At 42.0% G+C, this 27,440-nt stretch overlaps 1 protein-coding gene across 4 annotated transcripts in view; it reads left to right on the forward strand.

Moving 5' to 3' along the window:
- The window catches only part of LNX2 (ligand of numb-protein X 2), a 96,428-nt gene that overhangs the window by 9,415 nt on the left and 59,573 nt on the right, over positions 1-27,440 (forward strand). For 2 of the 4 annotated variants that reach the window (XM_062194439.1, XM_062194440.1), the window contains exon 1: positions 1,768-2,063. The exons of the other annotated variants lie outside the window; for them this stretch is intronic. The gene's annotated coding sequence lies outside the window, so the exon portion shown is untranslated. Of the gene's footprint in view, positions 1-1,767; positions 2,064-27,440 lie in introns of those variants that run through there. 4 annotated transcript variants of the gene reach the window in all.

Here is a 27,440-nt window from a genome sequence, read left to right on the forward strand (position 1 = left end):
AGGAGCAGCTGGGACTAGAACCGGTGCCCATATGGGATACCGGCACTTCAGGCCAGGGCTTTAACCCACTGTGCCACAGTGCTGGCGACGCTATGCATACCTTTTAAGATCATTCTGTGAGTGCCACTTAATAGGTTTCCAAAGGATCCATAGTAATTAGTTTGCATATGAAATATATATTACTTCCATTAATTTCACTAATTTTAGGCTTTGTGCTTTCATTATAGATGAGATACATTAATTGACACTTAAATAGACTAATTTCAGATTTTGTTAAAAATAGACATAATTCTTCTGGGGGCTCTGACCTGTTCTTTTTCCACATATATGGAGTACATTTGTCAGTATATTCAGATGACTTTTCTGCCTTTGAAGAAATTAGCATTGAGAAAGCTTTCAGGATTTATTCTTTGAATCTGGATTTTTTTTTTAATGATATAGTAGCTATTTACAGAAAGGATTTTCTTAAAAAGATTTATTTAGTTGAAAGTCAGAATTACATAGAGAGAGGGAGACACACACACAGGGAGAGAGATATGTCTTCCATCCGCTGGTTTACTCCCCGGATATCTGGTTTAGGCTAGGCCTAAACCAGGAGCCAGGAGCTTCTTCCCGGTCTCCCACATAGGTGGCAGAGGCCCAAGTACTTGGGCCATCTTCTGCTGCTAGTAGGGAGTGCATTGGAAGTGGAACAGCCGGGACAGGAACTGCACTCATATGGGATGCTGGTGTTGCAGGTGGCGGCTTTACCCACTATGCCACAATGCCAGCCCCTACAGAAAGGATTTTTTTAAAAAAGTTTTTTTTAATAAGTCCATTTTTGCAGAGTGCAGAAGGGTGGTGCAATGGTGTGGATATGGTTTGGATGAACTCCCAACCTTCCCCCAGGCTTCTTGTGTTGGGAGGTTGGCCCCTACTGTGGCGGTGCTAAGAGATGTGATGGGATCTTTAAGAGGTAGAGCCTAATGGGAGATGCTTGGATCAAATTACATTGTTCTTAGAATGGAACCCTGGACTCCTGGATGAGTTTATTGGGAAAGCCACTTGTAATAGCTTGAATTTTGGGCCAGCGCTGCTGCTCAATAGGCTAATCCTCCGCCTGCAGTGCAGGCACACCAGGTTCTAGTCCCGGTTGGGGCGCCGGATTCTATCCTGGTTGCCCCTCTTCCAGGCCAGCTCTCTGCTATGGCCCGGGAGTACAGTGGAGGATGGCCCAAGTGCTTGGGCCCTGCACCCGCATGGGAGACCAGGAGAAGCACCTGGCTCCCGGCTTCGGATCAGCGTGGTTCGTTGGCTGCGGTGGCCATTGGAGGGTGAACCAATGGCAAAGGAAGACCTTTGTCTCTCTCACTGTCCACTCTGCCTGTTAAAAAAAAAAAAAGCCTGAAGTTTGATCCTGGATTAGCCTCTCAGGCTTCCTGTTTGGAGATAACATCTCTTCTTCTCATACATGCTTTTGCCCTCTGTCTGTCTTGAGGCCCTCACTGGAGCCAAGCAAATGCTGGTGCCTTGCCCTTGAAGCTTCAGAGCTGTGCTCTAGAAAAGCTTTTCTTTATAAAAGTTAGCCTGCCTCTAATGTTTTATTCCAGTAATAGCAAAAACACGCTATTACTGAGGGCCAAATCTGTGTACTCTCAAACATCAAAGTCAACTTTTAAGGCACATATATTGTATTATCATGTGGCCTTATAAAACGTTTACCAGTTATAAAGTTGCCCAGGTTGCTTTTAGTGTTTTTAAACGTGCCTGAATTTTCTTTTTCTATAGTTTCAGTTCACCTGAGGCAGTGAATCCGTTTATGCTGGAGGAAAGCAGCCACCACTCAGTTATTCATAATACATCAGTGAAGAGCGCCTACGAGTGAAAACAAAGTTGGCAATTGTGCAGGTGCTGCGATAGCCCAGTTCGTGATTCTATCTCCTTTTCCCACTGGATATGTATTGAATGCCTGTTATGTGCCAGGCTCTGGTGAGAATATAGGAATGAGCAAGATAAGTGAGAATCCTGTTCAGATGGAGTTCACATGCTGAGGACACATATTGTATATTACAGACAATAAAGAGGTGAGGACATTAGAGAAAAGGATAATGAAAAGCATTAGGAAGAAAATAAGATGATGTGGTTTGATCTTCATGGTCTACGCTGGCGACAGAAATCTACATCTGGTCCCCAGACGTCCTTTCCGCTATCAGTTTGTTGTCTTTATCGGGAAAGCTTTTTAACTAATACTACCAAAACAATGTCATGTTATCGTCCCCTTGTCATGCCTCTCCTAGAATGTTCCTACTCTGTGGCTCTGTGGCAAAAGTTGGAAAGAATGGAGAGCAAAGCACCTGGAAATTAGTTTCCCTGATAATTTGGCTTTGTTGTAGAGCAGGGAGTTTGTATAAACTTGAGTTTGTATTTGTCACTGTCTCAACAGTACTTTAATATTCTTGTGCTCTGGATGAAGAAAAACATAACCCTGCCAGTTATTGGGGAGGGGGGATAATTTTATCAAACCTTGTGAAATTTGCAGATTTATTTTAAATTTTCTCATATCTTGAAAACCTATCATCTATGTCACCTTATCAAGAGCTCTTGGTTTGTAGCTTAGCTTTTTCATCAATCTTTACAGTTGTCATGTAAGACTATTGTGCCCTGCTTTCCTTTGTACAGGAGAGTTTGGAGTGTGACCCTGACTCATCAGTTGACGTTGTGGTGCATTTTTAGAAACAAAGGATGTGACAGTAGATTTCCCCTAAGCAGCAATAGAAGTAAATACAAGGAAACACAAATATGTCTAATCTGTATATTGTGTGATTACAGCTGTGTGTGGAACTGGTTATAAGAAATGTGTTACAACACTGGACATTTGAATACATCAGTATAAACTGTATGTCTGGCAAAAAGGCTCTTAATTGTGGCAATAATTATCTTCCTCCCATGTTTATGAGTGTGAAATAAGTATGCAGATAAAATTCTTAGAATTTAGATTTGTGTTTGTCTTAATTTTGAAACACAGAGATGCAAAAGCATTGTCTTAGACATGCTAATACATCTTTAGTACTCCATAGAATTGTTCCTGTTATTGATGTGGACATGTTGTTTGTTTGCTTTTTTAAAAAATTTTTATTTAAGAATCACATTTGACTGCATTTTCCTTCCTGCTTTCCTTTATTTCCTTTTTGTGCTTGTTCCCCTGCTCCTGCAATAGTATAATCGATAAGAAGTCAGTCTGCACAAATAGTGAAAAATAAGTCTCAAGCCTGCCCCTTTACCTAGCTTCCCTGGTCCTCCAGAAAACTGTTAGGAGTTTTTGGTAGGTTTTGTATTTTGTGACTATTTTAAAGCACATATTCTGTAACTTGATTTAAATTAGCTCAAAAATTCATTTTCATTTACTAGTCTTTTTTGAAATTAATTTAGTCACCTTTTAATTTCTAAATCTCATCTGGATTATAATAAAGTAAGTTTCTGTCTCAAAGGAGATTGTTTTAGTCCACTTTTTGTCACTTTAAAATACTCAGGAGGAACTTCTTGGGAGAGAAAAGGTTTATTTCAGCTTATGGTTTGGAGGTCAGAGCTCCAAGTCAACAACCCCCATAGCCTGGTGTCCGGTGGAGGCTGGTCATTGTGGGCGCAGAGGAAGGATCACAATGTGATTCAGGAAGCAGAGAGAGAGAGAAATCAGCTCGGCAGAACTTGTCCTCAAAATAACCAGTCTACTTGTGGAGAACCACCCTCTGCTGGCACACTCCCAGCGACGTAAAGACCTCCTACCAGCCCCACCTCCTAGCTGCCACATTTGATCTCCTCCACCCTTAGTCCATCTGCTGTTAAGACAGCAGAGTTGAAATGTGTGCATGAGTTATGGGACAACAAACCTACTCAAACTTTACATGTAAACATTAGCATGTGAGGTTTTCTTTGCTGGAAAAGATTATTGTCTGTGTGATGTTGGCAGGCAGAGCATGTGATGTCTCCCAAACTGAGCAGGGATCCTGAGACCCAGAAAGGAAGCAGGCAGCTCCATAAAAAAATAGGAGTTTATTACTTGCTTAACATGTCTGCTTGCAAATTGAAAATCTGCCTTGTTAATTCTGGATGTAGTACCAATATTAGTGTTTGTAGGGGGCATTCTGAGAATATCTTTGATTTTGAGATGTGTTGGATGAGTCTGTTTTCTTCTAAAAAAGAGAGGGGGGAAAGGTGGTCTTTTTGTTGAATACAATTAGAGTAAGGTGTTGGATTTGGAGGGAGAAAAGCGAAACATTTTCAATAATGAATATAATGTAATGTATATCTACATAAGAAGGCTTTGAGCCAGCGCCGCGGCTCAATAGGCTAATCCTCCGTCTGTGGCACCGGCACACCGGGTTCTAGTCCCGGTCCGTGCCAGATTCTGTCCCGGTCGCTCCTCTTCCTGTCCAGCTCTCTGCTGTGGCACGGGAGTGCAGTGGAGGATGGCCCAAGTGCTTGGGCCCTGCACCCACATGGGAGACCAGGAGAAGCACCTGGCTCCTGGCTTTGGATCAGCATGGTGCGCCAGCTGCAGTGGCCATTGTGGGGTGAACCAATGGAAAAAAGGAATATCTTTCTCTCTGTCTCTCTCACTGTCCACTCTGCCTGTCAAAAAAAAAAAAAAAAAAAAAAAGGAAGGCTTTGATATTTTTGATATTATATTGCCTTTTTGATTGTGAAATATAACTGAACAGAATTCTATAGCATTTGTTTTTAGTGACAGTTTTTTTTTTTTTTTTTTTTTTTTTTAAGCTTTATTTATTTACTTGAGAGGCAAAGTTACAAGCAGAGGTAGAGAGGTCTTCCATCTGGAGGTTCATTCCCCAATCTGCTGGGTTCACTTCCCAAAAGGCCTCGATAGCTAGAGCTGGGCCAGGCCAAAGCCAGAAGCCAGGAGCTTCTTCCACACCTGCCATGTGGGTGCAGGGGCCCACCTACTTGGGCCATCTTCTACTGCTTTCCCAGGCCATCAGCAGGGAGCTGGATCAGAAGTGGAGCAGCTGGAACATCCATACTGGATGTCGGTTCTGCAGGTGAATGCTTAACTTCCTATGTCATAGCACCGGCTCCTATAACTGCAATATTAATCATAGTAAATACTATTTGCATGACTAGTCCATGGCTGTCACTCAGCTAAGGGCTTTAAGTTTGATTCAGCAGTTGATTGTCGGAGCAATCATGTAAATGGAATATTTTGCTTTTAACGGCTGAAGTTCAGAAAGTTGGTACAATTTCAGAGGTAATGTACATTTGGACAAGGTAAAGTGGTTACCTGTGGTTGTAGACCAGACCTATTTGATGTAAAAACCACTTTACTCTTAACTCTAATAGGCGTCTATGAAAAGTTGATCATGTTTAGATAGAATCATAATTGTTTTCTTCCTTGTTGCTGAAAAAAGACTACAACCAGCCTAATTACAGCTAGGATGCAGGCATAATAGGATGCAGTTGTGTTCTCAGGATGAGATGATTTCACAAAAGAAACTCACTGAGTTTGTTTTGTTGTGATGCAGTTGAAGGGTTTTATAGAAACCATGATTTCAGTCATAGAGTCTGAAATGGTTGAAAGTTGGTTGATTGCCAAGTCTCTCTCCCTACCTGCCTGCCATTCATTTATCTCTCTATTAAGCCTAAGGAAGGGAGTAGTTACAGTCTTCATGCTGCTTCAGCTTAATGTTTGATTTTGCTTAGTGATCTTGGAGCCTAAGTGGTGGAATGTTTGGAAGGGCAAAGATGTTGGTGGGTGATTTTGTTGTTGTTGTTGCAGGAACTGGCAACTGAAAAATCTGTCCCTTGACTTTTGTAGTGGGCTATCATCAAGGACTCAGATTTTAGTTTCTCAAACCCTTCTTGTAATGATATTTATGGAGAGATGTTTACCTGTGTGATTCTGTGTATTTAGTTTATATGGCATTTTTAGACAAGGAATTAAATTCAGTAGAAAATAACAGTTTAGGAGTAAACACAAAAAGGGGTACAACAAAAAGACTAACATTTTCTTAGCTGAGGCATTCTTTTGTGTTGTTTAGTCATAGAGTTTCCTTATCTTTTTTTTTTTTTTTAAAGATTTATTTATTTATTTGAAAGTCAGAGTTTTACACAGAGAGAGGAGAGGCAGAGAGAAAGGAGAGGCAGAGAGAGAGAAGTCTTCATCTGCTGGTTCACTCCCCAATTGGCCACAACGGCCAGAACTGCATCGATCTGAAGCCGGGAGCCAGGAACTTCTTCTGGGTCTCCCATGCCCCCATACAGGGACCCAAGGACTTGGGGCCATCTTTTATTGGTTTCTCAGGCCATAGCAGAAAGCTGGATCAGAAGTGGAGTAACCAGGACTTGAACCGGTGCCCATATGGGATGTTGGCAGCACAGATGGTGGCTTTACCTGCTACACCACAGCGGTGGCCCCTCCTTATCTTTTTATTTATTTATTTTTTTAAGATTTATTTTATTTATTTGAAACACAGAGTTACAGAGAGAGGTAGAGACAGAGAAAGAGGTCTTCATCCACAGGTTCACTCCCCAGATGGCCGCAACAACCGGAGCTGTGCCAATCTGAAGCCAGGAGCCAGGAGCTTCCTCTGGGTCTTCCACGCTGGTGCAGGGGCCCAAGGACTTGAGGCATCTTCTACTGCTTTCCCAGACCACAGCAGAGAGCTGGATTTAAGAGGAACAGCCGAGACTAGAACCGGTGCCCATATGGGATGCCGGCGCTTCAGGCCAGGGCTTTAACTTGCTGCGCCACAGCGCCAGCCCCATCTCTGTATCTTTTTTGACTTGCAGTTTATTTTGTGTATTAATAGAACTTTTCACTTTTTATATCTTAAAAATAATTAAAATAGATGTTCATAGAAAATCTTGAAGACAAGAGTTAAAAAAAAGTGTGTAAAACCAAACATATACCATGCATCCCTCTATCTACAGTTTGTTTTCACTCCCATTTATCATTGTTGGACAGTCTTTTTTTTTTTTTTTTAAATATTTATTTATTTACTTGAAAGGTATAGTTATAGACAGACAGACAGACAGGGAGAGACAGAGAGGTCTTCCATCCACTGGTTTACTCCCCAGATGGCCAAAATGGCCATAGCGGAGCTGATCTGAAGCCAGGAGCACTAAGCTTCCTCCCGATCTCCTATATGGGTGTAGGGGTCCAAGGACTTAGGCCATTCTCTGCTGCTTTTCCAGGCCAGCAGCAGGGAGCTGCATCAGAAGTGGAGCAGCTGGGACTCGAACTGGCACCCATATCGGATGTTGGCACCACAGGTGGATATTTAACCTACTATACCACAGCGCAGGCCCCTGTTGGACAATCCTGTAACCTACTCTGAGATTCATGATGAGTCAGTTTATGATGATCTTTATTGGGTCAAAGGACTGCTGCTAGTCCCTCTTTGTCTTCTTGTTTCTGATTTTATACCCTCTGTTGCCTCAGCCTCTACGGTAAAGTTTTATCTTAAAGTGAGAGAGACACGAGTCCTCATCCTTCATTTTCAGCATTGTTACTCACACCTTTTGTAGAAGTTGTGGCTCAAATCCATTACCGCAAACGTGAAATGGGAGATGGAAGCGGAGAAAACAGTGCACTTTGCCTAGCATGGTTACTTTAGGATTCCTGGTCACATGCTTATTAAGGAACATTTCCTTGGGGTGTGCTTGCTGGCCTCGCCTGCTGTCCATGTCTCTCCTTGCAAGAAGCATTGCATGCCGAAAATATATGTGCTATGAAGGTTTTGTTTTTTTCTTACATAAATACATACTTGTTCGCCTTTTAATAACGAAAATATTTTAGAAAAAAAGAAAGCCAAATTGGAGCCTTGCAGAATAATAATACTAATACTAATGAGTGTGCTAAAATAACAGTTGGCTGCCTGCTTTTTGTTGGGGGGGGGGGGTGATAACATTAATTGTAGTCTTTTTTTTTTTTTTTTTTTTTACCAAATTAAAGTGTAAGATGTAATGACATTAGGCTAGTCAAGAAGCATTTGTGTAACTCTGACTTTCAAATAAATAAATAAATTTAAAGAAAAAAGAAGCATTTATTAAAACTTTGTGTTTCACTGTTCGCATTTGTGTGGAAGAAAAATCAAAAATAGTTATGTAGACATTGGCTGTCTCCTGGCGTGCTATGAACGTACAAAAGTGTATAAAAAGAACAATTTGGCTGTGAAGCTGTTTACCTGTTCAAGCAATGCTAGGATTCCTAAGCTGCTATTGTTAGTATTTCTTTGTCATCAGCAGATGGCAAATTTACTAATTTGGACTGTCACTTGCCACGATGGCATCAATTACATAAGTACACCCTAACTGAAAGTGGTCATACTCTAAGTGACTTGTTCTTGTTGCTAGGAGAGTTTTGTTACTTTTACATGCTAATTCGGAATGTGGACCTCTTTGTTACTTTTATTTGCTAATTCAGAATATGCAATTATACCAAGGTGTTTCCATTTTCATTTTAAGGTGCTGCAGAGTGGTATTAATGTTCTCCTAGAACTTATCAAAAGAACATCACCTGGAGCCTTGCAGCACAAGGGATTAAACCACTGCTTTTGATGCTGGCATCACATATCAGAGCACCAGTTCAAGTCCTGGCTGCTCTGCTTCTGATCCAACTTCCTGCCACTGTGCCTAGGAAAGCAGGAGAGAATGACCCAATTGGAAGACCAGGATAGAATTGCTAGCTCCTGGTTTGGGACTGGCCTAGACTGGGCTGTTGCAGCCATTTGGGGAGTGAACCAGCATATGGAAGAACTTTCTGTCTTTTCCTCTTTCAGATGAATGAATGAATGAAATCCTTAAAAATAAATACATAGGGGTCAGTATTGGGTCATAGCAGATTAAGCCAACATTGGCATTTCATACAAGCAACAGTTCATGTTGCTCCACTTCTGATCCAGCTCCCTGTAAATAGCCAGGAAAAAGCAGCAGAATGTGGTTTAAGTGCTTGGGCCCCTGCTATCTATGTGGGAGTCTTGGATAAAGCTCTTTGCCCCTGACTTCAGCTTGGCCCAGCTCAGGCAATTGTGGCCATCTGGGGACTGAACCAGCAGATGGAAATGCTCGCTCGCTCGCTCTCTCTCTCTCGCTCTCTCTCTCTCTCTCTCTCTCTATGCCTTCCAAATAAATACGTAAAAAGTACATCATCTACAATTCCAAGACAGAATTATGTTAGGTAACATGATGACGTTATTTTTGTGAAGAAAACAGGAATTAGGTTTCAAAGCATGGATCTAAATTGTAGGTTAAGTGAGTGATTTTTAATTATGATAAATCATTACTGTTTTTTGAGTAGTAGTGATTAATAAAAGGAAAAGTTACTATTTTGATACCATTTTCCTAAGTTTACATTTTTTTTAAAAAGATTTATTTATTTATTTCAAAGGCAAAGTTAGAGAGGCAGAGGTAGAGTCAGAAAGAGTCTTCCATCCACTAGTTCACTCTCCAGATGGCTACAATGGCCAGAGCTGGGCAGATCCGAAGCCAGGAGCCAGGAGCTTATTCCAGGTCTCCCATGTGGGTGCAGGGGTCCAAACACTTGGGCCATCTTCCAGTGCTTTCCCATGCCATAGTAGAGAGCTGGATCGGAAGTGGAGCAGCTGGGACTTGAACTGGCGCCCATATGGGATGCCAGCACTGCAGGCGGTGGCTTTACCCACTATACCACAGTGCCGGCCCCTGTATATTGCCCTGTATTTTATAGATTTCTCAATTATTCCTGTGCTATATAATCTTTTTTTTTTTAAGATTTATTTTTTATTTGAAAAAAGTTACAGAGAGGAGAGACAGAGATATTCCTTCCACCAGTTTGCTCCCCCAGATCATTGCAACAACCAGGGCTGGGCCAGGCTGAAGCCAGGAGCTGCTTCTGGGTCTCCCAGGTGTGTGGCAGGGGCCCAGACACTTGGGCCATCTTCCACTGCTTTTCCCAGGCCAGAAGAGGAGCAGCTTTACCAGCTATGCCACAATGCTGGCCCCCATATAATCTTAGAAATAGATTCAGCTCAGAAGTCATTAAAATGTTAATTATAATATGCAACATAGTGGTCAAAATTGAAGAATGACAAAATCAAATATTGGCAAAGGATATGGAAGAACCAGAACTTGTCCATCCTTGATGGGAACATCAAATGGTACAACCACTTTGGGAAAGTTCTGACAATTGTTTATAAAAACTAAGCATATACCTATCCTGTGACTCAGTCCTTCCATTCTTGGTCATTTGCCTGAGAGAAATGTAAACACCTGTTCATAGAAACTCTTATTCATAATTGCCTGAGCCTGGAAACATCCCAGTTGTCTACCAATAAGGAGCATGATATTATGGGATACTACTGAGCAATGGAAAGAAACTAATATATATCACAACATAAATGAATTCCAAAGAGTACATGCTCTGTGTTCCCATTTAGATGATGTTCTAGAACAGGCAAATCTGTAAGGGGAAAAAAATACCACACCAGGATTTACCTTTAGAGACAGCAATAGTAGGGATTGACTGAAGGGGCATAGGAACCTTCTGGGGTGAAAATTCTGCTCTGTATCTTGGCAGTGATTTATGTTATGTGGGTGTGCAGTCAAAAACTGAGTGCATGTATGTTTAAGATGTATGCAGAATTTGGCATTTGAACTTCATTGCCAAAGAAAAATGTAAACAAGCATGGAGCTCCAGTTAATGATATGCTTGCTAAGTATACCAACTTCAGCAGTTGGCTTTGAAGTGCATGAAAAGATAAAACAGGAAGATGGGTCGATAGGTGATGAGGCAGGGATGGTAATGTGTTAATAGTAGACTTGGAAGATGTAGGTCTAGACTGTAAAAATGTGGAGCTTTGCTATATATTTGGAAATTTTCATATTTGTGAGATTTGAATGGATAATGAGACTTACTGGTCTTTTCATATGTGATATGTTTTATAAACTTTATTTTTTCTTTGCTTTAGTGATATGCATTTCACATATGAATTTGTGGGTGTCTGAGAATTTTTGAGTTTTTCTCTTCAGTTAATTATACTAAATTATAGCCTTATTTGAGAAGTCACAGTACAGAGAAGTATCATTCCAGCTTATCAGTATAGTTGTCTTCCTTTGGGGCTATTACCAATCCCTTGGCAGTGTCTTCAGATAGAATGTTCTCCTTGCGGCGCCGGCACACCGGGTTCTAGTCCCGGTCGGGGCACCGATCCTGTCCCGGTTGCCCCTCTTCCAGGCCAGCTCTCTGCTGTGGCCAGGGAGTGCAGTGGAGGATGGCCCAAGTGTTTGGGCTCTGCACCCCATGGGAGACCAGGAGAAGCACCTGGCTCCTGCCATCGGAACAGCGCGGCGGCCATTAGAGGGTGAACCAACGGCAAAGGAAGACCTTTCTCTCTGTCTCTCTCTCTCTCTCACTGTCCACTCTGCCTGTCAAAAATAAAAAAAAAAAAAAAAAAAAAAAAAAGAATGTTCTAAATCTTCTGGCTCTCTTGGAATCCTGTGCACTTTTTTGTTTTGTTAAGATTTATTTGGGGGCCAGCGCTGTGGCTCACTTGGTTAATCCTCTGCTTGTGGCGCCGGCATCCCACATGGGCACCGCGTTCTCTGATTGCTCCTCTTCCAGTCCAGCTCTCCGCTGTGGCCCAGGAGGGCAGTGGAGAGTGGCCCAAATGCTTGGGCCCCTGTATCTGCATGGGAGACCAGGAAGAAGCTCCTGGCTTCAGGTCGGCGCAGTACTGGCCGTAGCGGTCATTTAGGGAGTAAACCAATGGAAGGAAGACCTTTCTCTCTTTCTCTTTCACTGTCTATAACTACCTGTCAAAAAATTTTTTTATTTTATCTGTTTGAAAGGCAGAGTTAGGTCTTCCATTCAGTAGAACACTCTTCAAATGGGTGCTACAGCTAGGGCTGGGCCAGGCCAAAGCCAGGAGCTGGGAGCATTGTCCAGGTCTCCCACGATGGTGGCAGGAGCTCAAACACTTGGACCAGGCCATTAGCAGGGAGCTTTTCCAGGCCATTAGCAGGGAGCTGGATGAGAAGTGGAGCAGCCAGGACTAGAAACAGCGCCCATATGGGATGCTAGTTCTGCAGGCAGTGGCTTAACCTGCCACACCACTACACTGATCCCTCATATTGGTGTGTTTTCTCTAATGATGGAGAAGAGGGAGGAAACAATGCAAATTTCCCAATTTCAGGTAACACAGAACATGAACTTTGGAATTAGAATGAAGTTTGAATCTTATCTCTGTCACTTAAAAGAGTAGTTTAAAAATTCATAAAAAACATGAATCATTAGAACATTTTGTAGATTTAAAAAATTTTTTGCACCAAAATAAATGTCTTTTAATTCCATTTTTGCACAAAAATTTTGAAGTACCCCTCCCCGTCTCCATACAGCCTAGTTGTTTTAAACCCCCTGAGTCTCATTTTTCTTTTTCTTTTTTTTTTTTTTTTTGGACAGGCAGAGTGGATAGTGAGAGAGAGAGACAGAGAGAAAGGTCTTCCTTTTTGCCGTTGGTTCACCCTCCAATGGCCGCTGCGGCCAGTGCATCGCGCTGATCCGAAGCCAGGAGCCAGGTGCTTCTCCTGGTCTCCCATGTGGGTGCAGGGGCCAAGCACGTGGGCCATCCTCCACTGCCTTCCCGGGCCATAGCAGAGAGCTGGCCTGGAAGAGGGGCAACCGGGATAGAATCCGGCGCCCCAACCGGGACTAGAACCCGGTGTGCCGGCGCCGCAAGGCGGAGGATTAGCCTGTTAAGCCACGGTGCCGGCCTCTGAGTCTCATTTTTCACCCGTAAAAACTAGTGATGGTAAGTACTTCACAAGGTTTGTTGGGAAGATAAAATGAAATAATGCTTGTAAATGAATTACTGTAGTATCTAGCATGTACTGATGATGAAGGAAGAGTTATGAGGGAATGGTTGGAAACTTTTAAGATCTTTGCAGGTTGTTGGCGTAGGAAGTAAAGCAGTAAGGTCATACGAATGAAAATGAGCCAAAAGTGTGACTGGCTCTGAATGGACACTTATTACCCAGGAATGATAGCTGGCAAATCTGTGTATTCTTTCCTAAAGACTTGGGTCCAGGAAGAAACAACCAGCGCCCCAATGTTTGTCACTTAGAGTGCGCTTGACAGTGAGAAGAAGGGAAAGTCATGGCATGTGCTATTTTGATGTTTAGCCTCCATTACCTTACTTTCAGCCACAACCTCTGATTTCCTTTTTTTGGGATTTCTTTTGTCTAACTTATTCTTTGGGCCTAAGAGTAGGTTGGCTGAATACCTTGTTTCAGAAGTAACTTAGATGCGATTAAAGCATCATGTGTCCTTGGCTATAGTGATTGGATCAGGAGAGGTACATGACCCAAGCAAAGCTATCAGAGATAGGAAGATGGAATTCTGGGGCCTGTGACATTACACCCCGAAAACTGCTGGGAACCTGTAGCCTAAGAATGAACCCAATCTGAAGGAGGCAGAGGCCGGGAGACAGAGTCCTGAGTCAGCCAAGCCTGTCTTATTTTTTACTGAAGCCAGTTTCTCAGGTTTGCTACTTGATGCTTCCTACACATTGTTGCTCACTCAGTATGCTTTCTACTAATGGTATTGTTGGGCATTTCCTTACTTACCAATTCTGTGGCTATGCCTTTTTTTTTTTTTTTTTTTTTTTTTTTTAAGATTTGTTTTATTTGAAAGGCACTTACAGAGAGATGGGAAGAGACAGAGAAAGAGAGGTAGAGAGAGATCCTCCATTTTCTGGTTCACTCTCCAAATGGCTGCAACGGCCAGGGTTGAGTTAGGTTAAATCCAGGAGCCAGGGACTTCTTCCTGGTCTCCCATGTAGGTACAGGGTCCCAAGGACTTGGGCCATCTGCTGCTGCATTCCCAGGCTCATTAGCAGTAGTAAGCTGGATCAGAAGTGGAGCAACCAGGACACGAACTGGTGCCCATATGGAATGGCAGCATCACAGGCAGTGGCTTAACCTGCCGCACCACGACACAGACCCCTATAGTTGTGCTTAGACATTTCTATATCACATACTCTTTGCTTGTGTACTGATTACTTGTTATTCTTTAAATTATTCAAGAGAAGAAACTAAACTCCTCTTTCCATACTTTCTTTCCTCTTTATGGTATCTATGCTTTTGCTGCCCTATACTACTATTATGCCCTAGCCTTATGGTTATTGTTTATTTGAAATGTGGCTACTCCTAATTGACATGATCTAAGTCTAAAATACACACTGAATTTCAAAGACCTAGTTGGAGAAAAGAATTTAAGAGGGGCCAGTGTTGTGGCATAGTGGGTAAAGCCTGCTGCTTGTGACCCCAGCATCCAATATGGGCTTTAGTTCATGTTCCGGCTGCTCCACTTCTGATCCAGCTCCCTGCTAATGGCCTGGGAAAGACAGGAAGAGGGCCCAAGTGTTTAGGCCCCTGCCACCCATGTGGGAGATCTGGATGACGCTCCTGACTCGTGGCTTCAGTGGGTCCCAGTCCTGGCTCTTGCAGCCATTTTGGGAGTGAACCAGTGGATGGAAGATCTCTCTCGCTCACTGTTTCTCCCTCTCTGTAGCTCTTTCAAATAAATAAATCTGGGGCCGGCATGGCATAGTGGATAAAGCTGCCCCCTGTGATGCTCACATCCCATATGCGCACTGGCTGCTGCACTTCCACTCCAGCTCCCTGCTAATGCACCTGTGAAAGCATTGAAAGATGGTCCAAATGCTTGGGCCCCTGCACCTACGTGGGAGACCCAGAAGAAGCTTCTGACTCCTGGCTTCCATCTGGCCCAGCCCTGGCCATTGCAGCCATTTGGGGAGTAAACCAGTGGATGGAAGATCTCTCTGTCTCTCTGTAACTCTGCCTTTCAAGTAAATAAAATAAATCTTTAAAAAAAATCTTAAAAAAAAAAATTCAAAAAAGAATAAGATATATCAATAATTTTTGACATGTTGATTACACAGCAAATGATAATTTTCTCTATATTGGATTGTGTAAAATACAGTTAAAATTGATGCCATCCATTTAATTTTGTAATGTGGCTACTGGAAAACTTGACTTCTGTGTAAGCTCTGTGAGGTCAGGGCCTGTCTGTTTAACTTCCCCTAGTAACCTTGTCCCCTAGCACAGTGCCTGACATGCAGTGTGTAATTAGCAAGTACTTGTTGAATGAGTTAGGAATTTGCTGCTTAATTTGTGTACCTATTGGTTACATGTCATGCCAGTTAAATAACAGGAGGAAATAGATAAAGTGTTTCTTTAAAAAATTATTATGTTTAATCCCTAGGTTTGCTTCATTGAGAGTATTTCCATGAGAACGTGAACCACAAGATTGTCAGGGTTGTTCTAGTACTCTTTGGGTGACATTTTCTACCATTGTTAACCAAGACCCACATGTTTAAATATTTACACAGGTGCTTCATGAGTTTGGGATTCAAAGTGTAAGACTAATTTGAGAGAAGGTTCTTAAACATTTACTTTTGGGGGCAGGCATTTGGCACAGTGGTTAAGTTGCCAGTATGGACTCCTGCATTGCATTTAGAGTAACTGGTTCTCAGTTTCGTCTTCTACCTTCCTCCAAATGCACACCTTGGGAGACAGCAGACGAGGGTTATCTAAATGCTTCGGTCCCTACCACCCATGGTGGAGACGTGGATTGAGTTCTAGGCTCCTGTCTCTGGCTCAGCGTAGTCCCAGCTCTTGTGTGCATTTGAGGAGTGAACCAGGAAATGAAACATCTCTCTTTGTCTCTTTACCTTTAAACAAAATTGAAGATAGATTGTAATAACACTTTTTTTTTTTTTCTGTATTGAAGTTCTTCTTTTCCATTGAAACAGTTTTCTGGAAAGTCAGAGTGTTGCCAAAGCATGTGTGTTGTTTTGTTCCTACTAGATACCTGTGTTGTTTTAGTTTATATTGTCTGTTCTCCCCTAATGAATACCTTGTGAAGATAGATTACTAATTGACTTTGCCTTGTTAGAAGATAATTATATTGTCTGCAATCTAAGTAGACTTGCCCTACTAGAATCATTGAGGATTCCAGTAGGTGGGGCTAGTTATGTCCAACAGGATTTCCATAACCCAAAGGCATTGGCAAGAAAAAAAAAAAAGGTGGGATTGCTGATCTCCAGGCATTAATTTAGATGGTAATAAATAGGTAGCCTTTGATGATAGTGTTGTTCCATTGAAGAAACACAAAAGCCAAGGAGGAAAGCTTTAAGCCTAGCTAAAACATTTATTTGTAGATGAAGGTTACATTCAGAGCTTTCTAAAAAATTTTGTGTCCTAGGGCCAGCATGTGGTATAGCGGGCAGAGCCACCTCCCGAGAAGCTGGCATCCCAAATGGGAGCTGGTTCATGTCTGGCTACTTTACTTCCAATCCAGCTCCCTGCTGATGGCCTGGGAAAAGCAGTGGAAGATGGCCCAAGTGTTTAGGCCCCGGCCACCCAAGTGGGAAACCTGGATGAAGCTCCTGGCTTTTGTCTGGCCCAGCCCTGGCCTTTGCAGCCATCTGGGAAGTGACCCAGTGTATGGAAGATCTCTCCCTCTTTCTGTCTCTCCCTCTGACTGTAACTCTGACTTCCAAATAAATAAGTAAATCTTTAAAAATAACTTTTTTGTGTCGCGTGGCAAAATGTTTTCCAAGAAGCTTTTAGAAATAGACATCTCAAAATTTGGGATGCTATTTAGTTTGATGTTCATTAAGTTTGAATATGATATCTGAACACAGAAACACCAAGATATTTGAATTTTGGAGATGTAAAAAGGAATGTCAATCTTGAAGGCTCCATTTTTAGCACAATACAAAATCAAAAAGGCAAATAAAAATTGTGGGAAATTGCTGTGAAACTGCAACATGAGGTCCATTTAGCATTTTGGCCCTTATGCTAATAGAAATATGTTTTCTTTGGTAAGTCAGCTTCCCTGCTGCTAACAACAGAAATTAAATAGTTTCCTCATGGATCTACCATCCATTTGTTTATGTAACAATATATGTGTGTATATACCTTTATGAAGGTATTTCGGAAACTTCATGGAAAATAGAATTGAAAGGTAAGTGTCGGGGCAGGCATTTGGCACAGCAGTTAGGTCATTGCTTGGATGCCCACGTGCCATGTGAGTGCCTGGTTCAAGTTCCTGCCTCTTTCTAATGCACATCATGGGAGTCATTAGATGATGGCTCAGGTGTTTGGGTCTATTAATTACCCAAGTGTCAGACTTGGATTGAGTTCTAGATTCATGGATTTGGCCTGAATGAACCCTGGCTGTTGCAGTTGTTTGAAGAGAGACCCAGGAAGATCTCTTTCTCTACCTCTCTAATGAAAATAAATAAATAAAAAATTTAAAAGATAAGTTTATTTGGGTACAATGCGTTTTGAAATCCATGCATAGTTTTTTCATGATACACATTTTGCATGGACTTTTTGAAGACCACTCCTATGCATGGATTTCAACAAAATTTTTTGCACCAAAATAAGCATCTTTTCATTCCATGTTTTCGAACTTTTTGGAGTACCCTGTCTATGAGTATATTTTGGTTTGTGCAGCATCTACATGTTTACTGTACTCATGTACTTAAAAAATTACACTTCTGAAATGAGACCTCCTGGTTTGAGTCACATTCTCATCAGTTACTGGCCTTTGGATTTTTGGCAGCTTACTTCCATTTAGTTTCCTCATCTGAAAAATGGGAAGGAAAGTGAGAATATTACCCAACTCAGGGTCTTGTGGATTATTTCCCCATCTCAGTTGATGCCATGCCTCACACATAGTAAGCACTCAGTAAATGTTAGCCACTTTTATCTCCCCAAAGGTACTCTTTTTACATATCAAAATTGACCTCATGAGTTAATCTCTGGTTTTTAGACTTTATGGCATCAGTCCTATCACCTTTTGTTTAACACCAAGAAAGCTAACATTTTGTCTTCCTTTTGTGTGTCTCTCTTTTTTTTTTTAAGATTTATTTATTTATTTATTTGAAAGGCAGAATTACAGAGAGGCAGAGGCAGAAAGAGAGAGAGAGAGAGAATCTTCTCTCCACTGGTTTACTCCCCAAATGACCACAGCGGCCAGAGCTGAACTGATCCGAAGTCAGGAGCCAGGAGCTTCTTCCGGGTCTCCCATGCAGGTGCAAGGGCCCAAGGACTTGGGTCATCTTCTACTGCTTTTCCAGACCGTAGCAGAGAGCTGGGTCCAAAGAGGAGCAGCCGGGTCTCAGACCAGTGCCCATGTGACATGCCGGCACTGTAGGGGCGGCTTTACCCACTATGCCACAGGGCCGATCCCTTGTGTTCTTCTGTTTAATGGTTTGTGTTTCAGTCTTTTTCTGGCTACAGTGGTTTGTTTAGATAATTGAGTGTTTATATTCCATTCAGATGTGGGCCATAGGAGTTGACCACAAAGGATTTTTGCTCTGTCTTGTTTCATCAAGTAGGACTGAGGAGGCCGGCATTGTGGCACAGTGGTTGAGCCTCTGCCTGGTTCACCAGCATCCTATATTCCAGTGCCAGTTTGAACCCCAGCTCTTCTGTTTCCAATACAGCTTCCTTCAAATGCATCTGCGTTGCAGCAGTTCATGGCCCAAGTACTTGAGTTCTTGTTAGTCACATGGGACATCCAGATGGAGCTCCTGGCTCCTGACTTTGGCCTGACCCAGCCCTAGCTGTTGGGCCCATTTAGGGAAGTGAACTAGTGGATGGAAGATCTCCCTCTGTCACTCTGCCTTTCAAATAAGTAAACAAATAAATAAATAAACCTTAAAAAAATTAAAAGTAACCAGACTCTCCCTGTTAAAGACTTCCGCAAATTGTTTTTGAAAAAGAGCTAAAGAACCCCAAAACTGAGCTTGCCTATAGTAGTAGAAGAAAGTAATTTATATTCAGTGTGCAGACTGTTAACCCAATTCCTAGACTACCAAAAGGAAAGCAAATCTTAATAGATCAGAACTGAGGTTGAACAGTGCATGGCATCTCTGGTTGGTCCACAATGCTCTTGACCTTCTTTTGATCAGCTGGTAACAGGAGGCCAGCATGCTGTTTTGAGGAGGTTGTGATGGCACAATGGGCTGGGGTCACCTGGGTTCTATGGGTGGATTGTTTATTACTTTACTTTGATCAGGGCTTGAAGTTCCTGCAAAGCATCTCAAGTGAAAGTCTTGCATTAGGATGTTAGCTATAGAGGTGATAATTGAATTCTGGTTCCTGTTGGCCAGAGTTCTGCATGGCCAGCCTGACCCTTGCCCCACTCCATTGATTTGGTCAGTTAATCTTTAGTAAGAAGTTGACTTGTAGTCACCACAGTGAAGACATAGAAACTGTAAGCTGAGGGAGAGATACCAGGCCTTGATCAGGTCTGCATCAAAGCCATTAGGAATGGAGCTGGGTTTCAGTCCCGTTGCCCTAGTGATGTGTGGAAATGTTTGAGCAGGAAGAAGCATCACTGGCTGCCTAGGCCAGTGTCCTCATTATTCAAAGCAGAAGGTGAGGGCCTGAGGCTACAACTCTTGCTGATGACAGATATTCTGTGTAAATCTGGAGATACTTTATTTCTCAAAAGTATAATCCAGAGTAAAATAGTGAATGCACTATTAAACTTTGGCTTTTTGGAGATACCAGAAAATTCTTACATTTATGACCAACTACTCCTGAATTATGAGAAACCATTCCTGAATTACAAAAATGTAGGTATATTTTGATGGAGAATACAAGAAAAGTTCATGTATAATTATTTTTCTAAAATATGTGCTGGCTTTGGTATGCCACCTCCTCTTGCTCCCCTGATTCTCACTTTTTAATTTTTAAAAAATTTTCACACCCAGAATGTTTTTTACATTTGTTCTTCCTTTGATCATTGCTGCGGTTTCCTCTTTTGCCTTCTGTCATTATTGCCTTCCCCCCCTTACCCATACCAAACGGCGCTGCCAGAGTTACCTTTCCTGACACATAGATCTACCTACAACATTTCTTCCTTTGGAACTCCTCCAGGGTTAGCCAAGGCCTTCAGCTTTCTCTGTACCACAGTCCGTCCCTTTGGCCCTCTCTGAACATTTGCCACCTCACATGTGTATGGTGCTCTGACTGTTCTCAAAATACTTTCTGTTTTTAAAACTTGTCCCTTGTAACTGCCGGTTGAGGTTCCCCCTGTTGTTTCTGAGCCAGTGCATGTCTCCAAGAAGCTTCCCTGAATTCTGTAGTAGAAATTGTTCTTCCTCCACTTGCATACCGGTTACACTTGGTTCCTTTTGTTCCAACTTGACCTAGACATTATTGTATTGAGTGTCTGATCCTCCTGTGTGTCATAGCTGTGCTTCTAAGTTGCCATCTTAAAGTGCTAATGTACAAGGCCTGATGGAGTACCTTGTTTTAAATGAAACTAGGAAAACAAGGTTCCAGTGAAGTTGGCCATCTATAAAAGAAAGGAATGGTTGATTTCTTTTTCTTTTTTTTTTTTTTGACAGGCAGAGTGGATAGTGAGAGAGACAAAGGTCTTCCTTTTTGCCGTTGGTTCATCCTCCAATAGCCGCTGCAGACGGCGCATCGTGCTGATCCGAAGCCAGGAGCCAGGTGCTTCTCCTGGTCTCCCATGTGGGTGCAGGGCCCAAGGACTTGGGCCATCCTTCACTGCCTTCCCGGGCCACAGCAGAGAGCTGGCCTGGAAAAGGGGCAACCGGGATAGAATCCGGCGCCCCAACTGGGACTAGAACCTGGTGTGCCGGCGCCGCAAGGCGGAGGATTAGCCTGTTAAGCCACGGCACCAGCCGGAATGGTTGATTTCTGATAACCACAAGCCTTAGAGCCCCCTCCTCCCCAGCAATAAACAAGTGACAGCAGGCTTTATTTTAAAAAGTGAGTGTACATTCACAAATGCATATAGGCCACCCTACACGAAGAGATACCCATCACCAGTGGGCCTTAGAAGGACTCATTAGCATGATAGTAGCCCAAAAAAGAGAAAGGCCTCTCTCAGTCTCTTATATGAGATTGGGAGTGGTGCCCTATGAATATGCATATGCAGTAGAGTTTAAGCATAAGGCTTTCTGGGAGTTTCATGGCTCCTCCTCATGGAGCTTAACTTCCATGTGGCCATCATGGTGTCTCCTCCTTCCTGGTCCTGGATGAGACACAGGTGCATCTTGGGACGGTAGGTATACTGGACTGACAGGCTGTGGAGTTACAACGCAGGGCTACACAGAAATTGTGAGAAAATAGTCCAGCTCAACTATCCTAGCTGATCTTCCCACCTAGTTCTGGAATATACAGGGGGACTAGCGGAAACATTGTTATTTTTGCAGGTTTGATATTAGTAGATATATATTTGGATTTGGTGCTCTTATATTTGGGATCTTAGGAGTGCTAAGTGTCTTTTTGTATGTTATGAGTTGACTGATGGCCCAGAGCCCTTATGTAACTTCAGGGTGAGGGCTCCTCTCCAAAAGGACAAAGCCTGATTAGAAGCCTGTGACTTTTAGCCCCACCCTGCCAAGTCCTGGGAGTGGGGAGGGACAAAGGTCAGGTTGATCCTCCAGGCCAGTGGTTTAATCAGTCATGCCTGTGTACTGAGGCCTCCATAAAAGCCTGAAAGCACAGGAAGTCCTGAAAGTTCTTGCCCCCGTATCGTGCCTTACATCTCTTCCATTTGGCTATATATCCTTTGTAATAGGCTTTGTGATGAACCAGTCAGTGTAACTCAAGTGTTTACCTGATTCTGTGAGCCTTCCTAGCAAATTAAGCAAGTCAAAGGAAAGATATTCCCATTCTTACCAGTCAGAAGCATGGGTTAAAACACCCGGAACTTACGATTGACATCTGAAGTGGGGCCAGTCTTGTGGGACTGAACTCTTAGCCTGTGGGATCTGTGATAGTATCTTCAGGTAGATGGTGTGTCAGAACTTTGTTGTGTTAGAGGACAGCCAGATAATGTCCACTGCAGAATGGTTTGCTCTGTGTCTGAAACCACCACCACCCTCTTAGTTTGGCTCTAAAAGTTCCATCTGTTGATCCTTGGTCAACAGTTTGAGGTTTTTTCCCTACACATCTGCTGTCAGAAGCATGCTGTGAGCATATACGTGAACCTGTGTTTCCCAGTTCTGTATCTGCTAAGAGGGAAATGCCTGCTTTTAGGAGAGGAAGGTAAACCTTCAGAGAATCACTGTATAAGGAGACTTATGTGGACAGGTATTGGTTACATGTTGAGAAGATCTTATTAAGTTGCCTCCATTCAGATGTACTCCTTGGCAGTGTTTCATATTAATTGAGGATTTGTTGCTTGATAGCTTGGTCCAGGATTTTGTGAGTTTTTTTTTTTTTTTCAAGATTTATTTATTTATTTGAAAGGCAGAATTACACAGAGAGGAAAAGACAGATCTTCCGTCTCCTAGTTCACTCCCCAAATGGCCACAGTGGCTAGGGCTGGGCCAGGCTGAAACCAGAATCCTGGGATTCTTCTCTCATCAGAAAAAAAAAAAAAAAAAAAAAAAAAAAAATTTCAAAGAGAAGATACAGATAAAGGTGGCAAAGGAATAAGATTTATTGTTAGTAAACTGAAAGTGTACACAAGAGAGGGAGTGTAGGCACACTTGAGAGTGAGTTGCATCCAACAAGGCTTGGGGTTATCCCTTTTTTATGACCTGAAGAGAGTGGAGGAACCACATATTACAGTGTGGTATTAAGGGTGGGATTTGAGTACCTTTGAGTGCCTTTTTTGGAAGTCTCAGAAGTGTCATGGTGCCAGGTGCATGAATGGGAGTAGGAATGTCAGCCATGATAATTTTACTCCAGTAGTATGTATTAATAGTTAATTGTAGGTCCTTGCAGGCATGCAATCAGCAACCATTGTTGGATGTTTTCAGTCTGCATAGGTTCTGGGTGATGGTTTTGGGAAAATGGCTGTTTTGGGTTATCTCAGCTGCAGCAAAAGGTGAGTGGTTTAGGTGGAGTAGGCGGGGTCACAGGAAGGGACTGGTGACCTCAGCTCTATGCTAGCTACCTCCTTGTCTATATCAGATTTTTTCCTTTAACATTTAGCTTTGTTTCCTATTATGTCCTTAAAACTAGCTGATATATTAATTTTTATTAGATGTATGCAGATCACTCAGTTGACATTTTCTTAAAGTCATTTTATTTGAAAAACAAAGTAAAAGCAAATAAGGATAGAGAATGGCATAAAATGAAATCTGCAACCCCACTTCCTCAAAAACATTGTCTAAACAGGTAAAAAGATAATAGTATTTGAGAGAATTTTTTAAAAATCAATTCCCTCACATTAATTCCTTCTCTATTAGAAGTTAATATACTTAGTAACACTGCTTTTATACCTTTTTCATTTTCCCTTTGAAATTTGATGTTAGTAGTTTCAGGCATTGTGAATTACGGTATTAAGACTGACTCATCTGCCCTTTTGATTCTTAAGCATGCATTACAGCTAATATTTTCTGTTTACGTCTGAGTAGCTAATAACATTCCATCTACTTTAAAAATAGTACATATATTCTTAATATAATTACACTAAGCCTAATCACACATTATTACATAAATAGTATTTTATATCTTATACACATTTCTCTATATACACATACACACACTTTTCATGTATATTTTGTACTTTTTAAAAAAGATTTATTTATTTATTTGAGAGGCAGAGTTACAGAGAGAGAGGTCTTCCATCCACTGACTTACTCCCCAAATGGCTGCAATGGCTGGAGCTGGGCCAACTGAAGCCAGGAGCCAGGAGCTTCTTCCCGGTCTCCCATGTGGGTACAGTGGCCCAGGTTCTTGGGTTGTCTTCCACTGCTTTCCCAGGAGCATTAGCAGGGAGCTGGATTAGAAGTGTAGCAGCCAGGACTCAAACTGTTGCCCATATGGGATGCTGGTGCCACAGGCGGAGGTTTAACCCACTATATGCCACAGCGCTGGCCCCTATTTGAACTTCTGCAACCATTGCATAATATGTGACTAGAAGAGCACAAAAGAGAAGCCAGTGGTAATGAGCTGTTTGTAGCCTGTTAGCATGTGTTTAATAAAAACATGCTGTAAATACAGATGGTTAATACCAAAATACTTGTTTCTATGAATTCATTGTTTGATTTTTTAACAAGGGAAGTATAGTTTCTAGATTTCTGTATTTCTTTTAAATTTTTGTTAAGGATTTATTTATTTATTTGAAAGATAGAGTTACAAAGAAAGGAGAGAGAGAGTGGGAGAGAGAGATGGATCTTCGTCTGCTGGTTCACTCCCCACATGGTTACAAACAGCTGACAGTGGACCAGGCTGAAGCAAGGAGCCCTGAACTCCATCTAGGCAGGGACCCAAGTATTTTCCTAGGCACTGGATCGAAAGTAAGCATCCAGGACTCGAACCAGTGCTCCAATATGGATGCCGGCTTCTCAGGTTACAGTTTAACCCACCACACCACAACATAGGCTCCCCGATAAAAATTGTAAATGGCTATCAAATAATATACAAGTAGAATCTCATTTTTGAAAAGAAGAAATAGTGTGCTTATAAGGGATCTAGAAGGCTATACCTTGCTTCTACTTTTCGTTCCCTTTGTACTTTCTTTTCCACACCTCAGAGGCTAAATAAAGTTGGATTTAAGAGCAGACTGAAGACCATACCATGGAGTTTGTGCTTCAGTTTCCTCATTTGTGCCTCCATTTCTGCACCTTTTTAAAAAAAATTTTTAATTAGTTTTTAACAGATTCAATATGGTGTGTAGATACAGTTCTAAGAACTAAATGATATTTCTTTTCTTCCTTCCTCCTTCCTCCCCTTCCCCTTTCTCTCTCCCTCCACCTTTCTCCCTCCCACCCTCCTTTCTTATCCCTTGTTTCAGTTTTTGAGATAACATTTTAAATTTCCATTACAGTAAAAAAGCTTAATGCTTTACCTAATAAGAAGTTTAACAAAAAGGAGAAAGGTCGTATTTTCATGGGTATATAGACTGGCTAAAAAACAATAATTGAATCGAAAAATGACCATTTCACTCTTATATGGTAAACTTTAAAATCACAGATGATTAATACTGTAGTAGTATTACATTCTTTTTTTTTTTTTTTAGATTTATTTTATTTATTTGAAACACAGAGTTACAGAGAGAGGTAGAGACAGAGAGAGAGATCTTCCATTCACTCCCCAGATGGCTGCAACGACCGGAGCTGTGCCAGTCCAAAGCCAGGAGCCAGGAGCTTCCTCCGGGTCTCCCACACGGGTGCTGGGGCCCAAGGACTTGGGACATCTTCTACTGCTATCCCAGGCCATAGCAGAGAGCTGGATTGAAGAGGAGCAGCCGGCACTAAAACCGGCGCCCATATGGGATGCAGGTGTTTCAGGCCAGGGCGTAAACCCTCTGCACCACAGCGCTGGCCCCAGTATTACATTCTTACCCATTGGTTTGACAAAAGTATAAAACAAAGTTTCAGTGCCAGCATTGTGGCATAATGGGGAAAGCCGCCACCTGCAGTTCTGGCATCCCATAAGGGATGCTCCACTTCTGATAGAGCTCTCTGCGTGGGCCATCACCTGCTATCTCCGGGGGTGTGCACTAGCAGCAAGCTAGAATACAGAGCGGAGCCAGGATTCAAACCCAGGCACTCCAGTATGGGATGCGGACATCCCAAAAGGAGGCTTAACCTCTAGGCCAAATGCCCTCTCTTCTACAAACTCTTTGAAGAACCCTTGTGAGAATGCTGACTTCACCTGTAAATTATTTTAATCCTGATCAGTTTGATCCCTTTTAGTATTTATAAATTTTATAAAAATATTACTTTCTTTTTCTTTTAATTTCCATCTTTTAAATTCTAGCAAAATCACGCATGATTATTATCCTTTTCACTTACAAAGTGCATTTTTAGTATCCTTGATCCCATGATGTTCTTCTATTAAACTGTAGTGTTTTTCTTATCAATTGCTATGGACTCAATATTTAAGATAACTCTTGGGGCCAGCACTGTGGTGTAGCAGGTAAAGCTGCTGCCTGCAGTGCTGGCATCCCATGTGGGTGCCAGTTTGAGTCCCAGCTGCTCTACTTCTGATCCAGCTCTCTGCTATGGCCTGGGAAAGCAGTAGAAGATGGCCCAAGTCGTTGAGCCCCTGCACCCATGTGGGAAACCTGAAAGAAGCTCCTGATTCCTGGCTTTGGATCAGCGCAGCTCTGGCCATTGCAGCCAATTGAGGAGTGAACCAGCAGATGGAAGACCCCTCTCTGTATCTATTTCTCCTGTCTCTGTCTAACTCTGCCTTTCAAGTAAATAAATCTTAAAAAAAAAAAAAAAAGATAACCTTTACCCACATTATCATAATTGACTTTTTACAAACTCCTTTGCTTTTTAGTTGTCTGCTGGCATAAAGAAGTTGCCAGTTTTTGTGTGAATTAATCCATTCATTTTGTCCTTTGAGAGTACTTTCACTACTGTTATGTCCTCCTTCACAACCAGATAAAATAAAGATTTGCCTCTGTTGTCTTTCTCTGTATAGTTTTTAAAAATTCTGATTATCACTGTATTCTGATTTGGTGCATGGTATGAGGAAAGATCTATTTCTCCCCAGCAGTTAAAGTTTCTGTGACTCACACTCATGTGTAAAAACTGTGTCATTCCAGTCACCCTTTGGCTTCCTTGCAGGATCAATTCCAGGATCTCCTGTAGAAACCAAAATCTGCAGATGCTCAAATCTCTTCTACATATACTTTATCTACATTACTTAGAATACCTACAGTACAGTGCCCATACATCTCTTCACTTGTGTAGATTTCACATAAGAACCAAGTCTTCCTTACTGGTCTTTATAGGGCTATCATCTCACAGCAGGTGGCCAGCAAGAAACAGAGGCAATGAAAGATGGAATGAATGAACAAAGGAGTCCTTAGCTTTTAGTTGCCTCATCAAATCCTACTGATTTGGGGGCTCTAGAGGTTTTATTCTGACTATAGCTGTTCTAATTCAGGTTCTACTGCTTTGTGATTATATCCTAAATGCATTTAGTTTCACCTCTGCATCACAAAAGGTGGTCTCTTAACATAAATAACTATAATTCTATCATTTTCATTCTCCTACCCCGTAACATATTTATAGGACAAAGGCATCCCATTCTCTGTCTATATGTCCTGTGCCACATCCAAGTCCCCAAACCCTGTGCTCTAACTGGATGTCACTTCAAACCATTCAAATCTCTGCTCCCAAAAGTTGCTGCTTTGTCTTTACCTGGATAATCTTTCTTCTTGCTGTCTCACCTTCCTTTCCCTTCCTTTCTCCTTTTCCTGCCTACTCTGCCCCTACATCTCTTACTCCCACTCCCCTTACTCTTCCCACCATATTCTCAAGGCTTTTTTTTTCCATTATGCACTTCCCAATCTTCTTAAATAGAAAATTCTAGATGTAAATTTTCCTCTCTGCTTCATTATTATAACTCTCCATGGTTTTTCTATACATAGTACTCCAACAGTGTTCCCTTTTTAGTTTCTCTGCCATCTGTTACCCATC

The sequence above is a fragment of the Lepus europaeus genome, chromosome 6 (genome assembly GCF_033115175.1).
Source record: "Lepus europaeus isolate LE1 chromosome 6, mLepTim1.pri, whole genome shotgun sequence".
In the NCBI taxonomy this organism is placed as follows: domain Eukaryota; kingdom Metazoa; phylum Chordata; class Mammalia; order Lagomorpha; family Leporidae; genus Lepus; species Lepus europaeus.